The following is a 9282-nucleotide window of genomic DNA, read 5'->3' on the forward strand; positions in this document are numbered from 1 at the left end:
AGCTTGGAGTAGTCAAACTGGGTCGGATCAAACGGATAGATACCAGCCCGTCTAAATCCTCCCCGGATGACTTGTGGAGTATTACTTGAGTGCCAGGCAACGTTAAAGATCTTAGCGAAATTACGCTGATTGACCACCATTGAAGCAATATGGTTGAAAGCTGCGCACGCCCTCACCCATCCCCGTTTCAGCGGGCCAAACAAGGACAAGTCCAGAGGCTGGAGAAGATGAGATGAATGAGCAGGCAAGCAGAAGACAAGGATTTTGTTTCTGATTGCTGTTTCGATTACGTCTTGCGTGACGTTCGCTTTGTGGCCATCAACCAAAAGCAAGACAGGCCGTTCCTCGGGAATATGTTTCAGAAACAGTTCATTGAACCACTTTAAATAGAGGTCCTTATCTATCCAGCCAGACTTCTGTGCTGTAAATAAGGTGTTTGTCGGTGCGCCCTCTTGAACCCCATTTGGTACGCGCCCACTTTGACTCTTATAGATCAACATGGGAGGTAGGCTATTCCCTGCAGCAGATGAGCAGGCCAGCACTGTCACTTTTTCATGCTGCCCTTTGGAAACGCGTGGAATGTGTTTTGCACCTCTTGCTGCGGCCACCGTCTTATTTATACTGTCAAACTCAAAGCCGCTCTCGTCACAGTTGAAAATCAAGTGCGGTTTCTCCAATAATGACCCATAAGGATTATCTGTGAGGGTTTCATAAAGGCGCTCGTAGAATTGCTCTATCGTTGTCCTGTTTACTAACGTGCGGACGATTCCAAAGTTTTGCGTCGCTCGCATAGAAATTTCAGGATTTCGCTTTAGAAAGTGTCGCCACCACATCTCTGAAAGGCACCCCTCTACCTTTTTTCCTCGCTTAACGGCGATCTGCGTGGCCATGTACAAAATTATTTCTTTACTTTTACCATAGCCTTGCTTACTGACGTCAATCAGATAACTGGCAAGTTTCTTTTCGTCCTCCGCGCTTAACATTCGTTCTGGGCCACTTAGAGCTCCGTGTTCAGTTCGCCCACTTATTCTATCCCCAAGAGTTGATTTAGGGACATTCCAATCTGCAGCCGCTTTTCTTACGGAATCTCCATTTCTTACGGCCTCCATGGCAGCAACCATGTTTTCTTCCGTCCAAGTTTTTCTTTTTTTTGGTGGCATTTTGACCCTAAGGATGTGGATGATTATCTTAGAAATGCTCTTAAGTACATTTCCTTTACTTCTTTTACTCACCGATTGACCCACCCAGGAACCCCACCCTATTCCTGGTAGTGCCCCACCCCTTTTCTTACAGATCCACTTCCTTTCACCGAATAGTATGTTTTTTAAAATTGTAAAATTACTACATTTTACCACTAGAACGTCAGACATAGTATTGTAAACCGTTTCCTGGAATATCCCCTTTTGTCAATGAAAGACATGGGTCGGTATTAAAAAAAACTCAGAAAATCACGTAAAATTATAAATTGAGGAGCTAATTTCTCATTTCCCCTTGTTAACTGATCAAGGACCACATAAATAAGCCAAAATATAGCATTTTAAGCTTAACTTACCTGGATATTTGGAAATCCTGGACAAAATTCCCGCCAGACACATTGCGCACGCAAATCCTGTTTCGGTATGAAAGCTGGCCGTCCGATAATAGATCGCAGGCGTATACAGGCAAAAACACCTTTAACCAGCGGTTGATCGCAAAAAACAGCCCCAATGGACTCATGGGAAAGAAAATGGAGGACAAGGTTGCGATCGGCGAGTTTTCAGGGCAATCTCAGCAGTTTTGCGCCCGTTATTGAAATTTTTTTTTTTGTCGAGGGAAATTTGTTGGGAAAATCAAGCGCCATGGTTGTTGAAGGTAAGAAAACTAATTTCATTTTATATTTCCGCGGATTTACGACAGACAACTTGGTACACGCGGCGATTACATGCCATCTAGTCAAAGTGTTGGTGTTTCATAACCTTTTTTTTATTATTTTAGTGGAAAACAAAGTTTTTCCGTTTTTGTCCGATAATGTGTGGCGTCCGATAATATATATTTATACCTGAAGCCATCTTTGATTCCAGCTAGTTCACTGAAAACGAGAAAGTTCGTAAATGAATAAACAGCACATTCTCGTCAAATAGCACCACAAAATTTTTCTTCGATCTTAGAAAGCCCAAAACAACACTCACATGTGATTTGTTTCCTTAAAATGAGCAGGGAAAGAGAAAATAAGGAAATAAATGCTCACCTTCTGACGACGCCTTCAAAACCATGTGTCGCCCGACGTCGAGAGCTGAACGACGACTCAAGTTTTATCGCTGACATGCGCGGTAGCTGCAAATATTGCACTTTTACTTCCGGTCGCCCAATTTGGCGTCGTCGTCGTGAGTTGCGTAATGTCCCTATTATGTTGGCTGGCAGACGACGTTATTCACTAGAATTGGAACATCGCAGTCCTCCTGCACAGTTTCTACTTTGGCACGTTTCGTAGCTTAGTCCTTCTCCAAAGAATCACGATGCTCCATTGATTGACTGTCCTTTAGAGCTGCTCTCTCGTTGGAGGTTCCCAACAACCGTCCAGATGGAGGGGAGCTTATAGTCGTACTGTGTTTGCTCTCAAAAGCAGGTGTAAGTAAATTAGCCTCATCATCTCAGTCGTTGACATAGTGAAATTCAGGCTCTCTCTTCTTTACCTTTTAGGTCTTGACAGGTTCATTGAAATAATAGCTTGGATATTGCAAGCTCAATTGAAGCCTTCAAAGCTACAAAGCACGTGGTTCAACTTAAACGAAAACACAGAATGAAAATTCATGAACCTTTCGCTTCCTCTACCCCAAAATATACTCCACTTTATAAACATCTGTTCTTGATGTTCTTTTGACCGGTGGACACAAAGCTTTTTGCTCGTCTACAGTGGAAAAGCCTTGCAACCTTTTGTAAAAACCGTTCGCGTGACGGGACGAAGTGTTGAAAAAATTCAGGGTCAACCGCGTTTAGTCTGTGAGGAGACAAATACCGAAAGTCTAAAATTAGCGAATCACGGTTTGAGTAGTACAATAGGTTAGGTTGTTTAGACGTCTGTTTAGACTAGAACCCAGACTCCTTGTTGTGGTTGTCACAAAGGAATGGAATATTCTGTGAACCACCTGGAAACTTTGTCTTATTGTTGATCCTCAGCCACTACTTGGAGGTTTTTCAGGACATTTGTATGGGTTGGAGTACAAACACTATACACGGCATGGATTTCTTTACCACTAACTCCACCCCAGAATGAATCCATTCCTTCTTTTAGTTCAGTGATACATGTAAAGGGCTTGTAAATACGTTCTGTCTCAGATACATGTAGAAGAATTTTCTTGGTGTTTGAGGTACTTGGACAGCTGTTACACCGTAATCACAGAGAATCTGTATCACATCTTCAGCTGAAAAAGGTTGCACACCAAGCAGGGCTTGTTGAAGGATTTTACGTTCCTTTTCATGAAAGGATTGGAATAAAAAATTACTGTGACACCTGTCCGACCACGGCTTGCAGTCATAGGCGTACGGGCACATTCGGATCTGGGAGGGGGAGGCGTGACGGTGATCTTCTTGCGCCAAAAAAATTACACAATGGCCGAACTTGTAAGCATTGAAATTGAGATATAAACGCACTTAAATTGCAAGAAAAATGAAAGGGTTCACAATTCTCACGTCTACTGAAACCGTTATAATTCGTTTATTTATTTATTTATTTATTTAGATACATTATTTATACAGAAATTCCAGTTCAGCATAGCTGGTTTAAATGGAGATCTGTATAAAATAATAAGAATAAATAATTAAATATAGAAATGAAAGCAAAAAATCATACAAAGAGTTCATGAAGGTGAGAAATTAACTAAGGTGATTTAGATGTTTCTTGACTGTCAGTTTAAAACCAGTGAGAGACTGATCATGACGTAAGTTACGAGGAAGAGTGTTCCAGGATTTGACAGCATTGTACTTAAAAGATGTTTGAAATTTAGTAGTCTTGGCAAGAGGCAGGCGAATAAGGCCTTTGTTCCTAGTGTTGTTGTTATGGATCTGCTCCGAGGAGTGGAAGTCATCTAGCAGATAAGCTGGGGCCTAGCCGAAAACAGTTATATTCAAACCTCGCATACTCTATGACCTCTAGTGACAAGTATACTCAATCTTGCTAAAATTAGAAAGTTATTTAAAGAAAAACGTTTTTCCTTCCGTGGCGCTGTCCGAAAATATTTAAAACCTTGTCCATACTGTTTCGATTACTCTATTGCCGTAACCCATAACAGCTCTCAATGCATGCGATAGCAAGGCTATTCAGCCTATTTTGCCCCATTGTGCTCCGAAGGTAGGTCTTTACGCCGGAGTCCGCAGAACAAATGCTCCGCTGAGCATGATTGTTTCGGGGATAACTGCCAGAATTGAGGCGATCTTTGAGAACTCTGGGATCATTTCATAGAGGCTGTTTTCGTTCAACAATTCGATAACTTCTGCACTTGTTTTTAGCGATTTCTCCACGTTTGCTGCCTTAATTTGACTAAACAGGCGTTGGTCTGCCTGGAGTAGCTCCCTATCGAGGTTACAGTAGCTGGCAACCAGGTCAAAGCTGTCACTGGTGGGTGAATCACTTAGGGTGATGTCACCTAACGCACAAAGAACATCTTGGCTTCCGATATCTGCGGTGGAAGTTTCCCAGTCAGAATGAACTGGTGTGTTAAAATGCGACCTATGACAACAAAGTCATCTTGTGACAGCGCTACAGAGGCAGAAAACGTGAAAGAAGAGGCTCCCTCACAGTTACTGGAAACAAAATTATCCCAGAACACAGAATATGCTTCTCTTAGCACGCCCTGATCAACTGCATTTTCTCTTTCAAACACAAGGCGAAGATTACAGTCAGCAGTCCTTTGTCCCTTGAACAAAGCCAATATATCCTTTACGCAATTGTTTAGGTTGACCACCTTGATTATCGGCGTGTCGTTTCCAAGCTGTCCCTCCACTATTTTGACGTTTGACATCAAACTACTCCAATTTTGTAATTTTCGCTTGGCAAGACTTTAAGATCATCTTCCTGAGCTGTGCTGGGGGGTGAGTCTGCACGTCTTCAACAGCTTTGTGAGAGTCATTTGCTACACGATCATCAGGACAGTTCCTGTTGTGAACTTGTGGTCAAGCAAAATATTATCGAGGCCGTTTTCGGATAAAGCGCTGAAGGCACAAAGCTCATCGTCATCTCTGCAAAGGGGGATGGGGGAATCCTGTGGTTCAAAGTGGAGTGAAAAAAAGCCAGAACTTGCTTACCTCCCTTAATGAATTGGTTTCCTCTGAACTTGGTTTCCCCTCCCCCCCCCCCCCCCAAAAGCTGGGTTTTTCCTCCAAAATAATAATAAAAAAATAAAAAAGTAAGCCGAGTTTCCGAAAAGTATCTAGGTTCTTGAACAAAGTTGATCTTTTGGAAAAAGGCTGAGTCTCGCTATTCGGAAAAAAAAAAAACCGACGATTGAGTTTAAAAGGCCAAAAAGAAAATCGTCGGTATCTGACATAAAAATAACTACTTGAGGCAAAATGACACCAAATAAGCAGCTGGTGGTTTGCATGTCCCTTATGGGCCAGGACATGCTTTTTTGCGGCACATTCAGAGACCCGAAGACGCAATTTTAATTTTCAGCCGAATTCAAACGAATTTTCGTTACGAATGACTTTCACTTTCAAACTCGTCTTCAAATGCTTAACTCTCAAAACAAAAATTCCTTCAGCGGATTTTCTAGCAGTTTTGCTTTGATCTTTTTCTTATCAATAGTTATTCCGAAAGAGAAAAAATCATAGAAAAACAGTTAGCCCAAAATTAACGATTGAATCTGGAAGCTGTTTGTCTGAAATGAAAAGTTTGGCATCTGAATAAATAGGCGTACTTAGATTGACTTGCGTCGGCCAAGGTTCAAATTAAGTTCAGCTCATGAAACGTTCATCGTCTGAACTGGGCCACGATCGGTTTTCGTCTCAAGACACTACTTTTCTTTACGGATTGGCCTTCCGTCCACAAGTATCCGGTGAAAGCGGTCACCAAAAACCCAACTTTTCCAAACGCTCTTTGGAGTGAAAATTTTTGAAATCTCCGTTGTCGTGTTCTCGCATGGACACCTGAAAACGGAATTATTAGAAAACGACGACGTCACGAGGCTATTTTCGGTGATCGTTTTCATCGGATACGTATGAACGGCAGACAAACGAAAAAAAAAAACATTTTCGTTTGCAAACGAAAACGGATACGTGTGGACGGGGCTTTGTACTAACTGGTATAAAAGCCGTTGGGTGTTAACGTTTTATTTCGCAGCGCACACATCTTGATCTACATGACATTTATTGTCATTCTTGGATGACTTTTCTTTGATTGTCTGTACATAACGGGAGAAACTAGGAAATTAAATTTAACATGGTTGAATTGAGGTTCTATTTAGGAATACGGTGATCCAGATGTGCAAACAATATCCGTATAAAATGTCTTGTGAAAATTAAAGTTTACTTTAGCTCCCACTAAATTGGGCAAGTCCCCCAGAAGGAAGTCTAAAATATAATATCTGATGACGAAGCCAACGAAGATACAGAACTTACGCATGCATCTGCACACGCTTTGCGCTTGGGTTCGATTTTCTTTTTAGGATTTCTTGTTCATAATAAAATTGCCTTTCGCATGTAATTACTGACGGACGTGACAATGCTTTAATCTTATGACCCAATATTTTATTTCTTACGAATTTGTCCGTACCGTTTTGATAAACATTTCTAAAACTGTAGGCCAGCAACCTTAAGCAAATGGGCTAAGCATGTGGGGAAATTTTCTTTTTTAAGCACTTTCACCAGCTTTATTTTCTTTAACATTCGAAGTTTACTTCCCTAAGGTTTTTGTGGTTTGAGAAAATAAGAAATCTTGTAACATTTCATTTTTTGAGAATGATTTTTTCATTTTTTCATCCTAATTATAAGTTTTCTACATAACAACATTACAGGTCGAAAATCCGTCTTGAAGACTAGTGCTTTTGTGTTTTAAGTGAGCGTGTAAATTACATTTACGTTTCCCAAGAGAAGGCATGATCCTATATAGACTAAGATGTTTACAGTATTGCGTTTACAACCAAGAATCCATGGGCCCTGTGTTCGTGACATCCACTTCGTTTTTCATGATTCGCAACCGCTGCAAGGTGTTCTTAATTGCACTTCGAAACTCCCTTACGCGCCAAAAATAAACAAAGGGATTGAGAGAAGAATTGATGAATATGATTGTACCAGAAACTTCAAGAGACAGTTTCTTAGAAACGCTAAGACCAGCAAGTTGTATAAGCGCAGCCGTGCAAAGATAAGGAAAATAGCACAGAAACAGAAGAAGGCAAACGATAAATGTATTTAGTACGGACCTTGTATAACTGGTGAAGTTTGCGCGGCTTGATGACTTGGTTTCTTGAAACTGCGGCTGATTTTTTATGTGCTTACGATGTCGTCTAATTATTTGATAAATCTTACAATACATGGCAACTATGATAAAAACACGTGGAAGAAGAAGCAAATCCGAGGAAGTAGAACAAACGCGGGTTATGGATCCACGTAAATCCTCATATTGCGGGTAGCAGCCATGATGCAACGATTAACACCGATATCCTTTTGTTTGTGACAACACTTCGATATCTCAGATGCAGAAAGAGCGCAAGATATCTGTCTATGCTGATAAACGTCGCTGTAAAAAGTGAAACACCAGATAGAAGGCTCGAAGTGAAATCAAATGTATCTAGGAGTTCTTTGGGCCCATCTGTCTTCGTGATAAGGAAGTAAATTCTGGATATAATATACAAAGGCTGTGTTAATGTCCTCACCAAAAAAATCGGTCAATGAGAGGACGAACAACAGAGTGTTTGATGGAGAGTGGAGAGATTGTGTACGCCAGATTGAGATTAGAATGACGGCGTTTCCAAGAGAGGCAACGAAGAGACTGATCACGTTAACAATACAGTTGGCAACCAAACATGATCATAGTTTGGTGATTGAATTAGTCTGTTTTGCTGCATACTGACGAATAAATTCATCCATTTTTTTCTGTGGCTCTGAAACGCCTCAGTTTATGATCCCCGAGTTTGTTGTGCACTCTCTCTTTGGACGGCTGGCATTAAAAACTTAATGCCCGATGTAGCAATTTTGAGTCGCCCCAATCAAACTCAATGATTTTCCGAATGACATAGCCGAAGACGTTAGCCAGTGATTTGTGGAAATAATATGGGTTTTATGATCACTGACCTTACATTAACGTGAGATTTTTCTAGATTTTGTTTACAGAATAAGTTTTGATTGATTTTCGCCATTGTCTTGTCGGTCCTGTCATTGCAGGGAGAATATATTAAAACATAAACATTGATTTTTTGGAGGATCACGCAAGTTAATGAGTATTTTGACAGCGTGGGAGGGAAACAGACTTGAAGCAGCAAGAAATACATGGACCTTCTTTGAGAAGAAGACAAAAACGGAGGTAAAGGTTTTCTGTATCTGCGCTCTGGTTCACCTATTATGAAAAATAAATTAACATGTTCGACCAAAGTATGTAGACCTAGTTTTCTTACTGTATATTTGAAATTATTTGTTTCATTTTCGCTCCAGGATGATCACCCACCCACTCGAAGACTCCTTTGTTTCTCTCGGTGATTACCAAGAGACTTTCTTTGAATTGATAGAAAGTCAGTAGCTCTTTTTAATTTAAACTGAAATGGTCCTCAGTGAGTCTTGTGTATTATTAGATTAATTTTTTCTGCCATCCTCAACGAATGACAATGGTATTTTAATCAAGCTGAGCCCTCTAACAAATCCATCTTTCCCGGCATCAAAGTTTATTGATGACTACTACGTGTAAGAACAGGATGCAAGACACCGAGAATAACGATTAAAGTAGAATTGTCATGCAAATAACTTGTGAGAACATTTGTAGGTTTAGTTTATACTATTCAAGGAAGCAAGCCCTCGTTCGAAAAACCACCTGTCGTTTTTATGGCCATGTTTCGGTTTTCGTTGCAAAAACAACTTGGCGGTGCATGTAAAATGCTACTGAAATTTATCACAACTCCACTAGTGTTCTTCGTCTGAGTTTGCCACCTTGCTCGTTTATTTTGTTCCTGTGGTAGACAGTGAGCAGAGAAAAATTGCTAAACACGGGTAGTTTGTACTTGAAAACAACGTTATGAAGTAAAACGTTTTTGGTCGAATATCAATGAAGATTTATTCTAAAACAATTACATTTTTCGGCCTCATCTAGTATCACGCTTTAGA

The 9282-nt window shown here is 40.6% G+C and overlaps 1 pseudogene; it reads right to left on the bottom strand.

Moving 5' to 3' along the window:
* Positions 1-6219: 6219 nt before the first annotated feature.
* LOC146462279 (trace amine-associated receptor 1-like) lies at positions 6220-9003 on the bottom strand (annotated as a pseudogene).
* Positions 9004-9282: the final 279 nt, after the last annotated feature.

This window comes from Pavona decussata, unplaced genomic scaffold, assembly GCF_977016875.1.
Source record: "Pavona decussata unplaced genomic scaffold, jaPavDecu1.1 SCAFFOLD_190, whole genome shotgun sequence".
NCBI classification, from domain to species: Eukaryota; Metazoa; Cnidaria; class Anthozoa; order Scleractinia; family Agariciidae; genus Pavona; species Pavona decussata.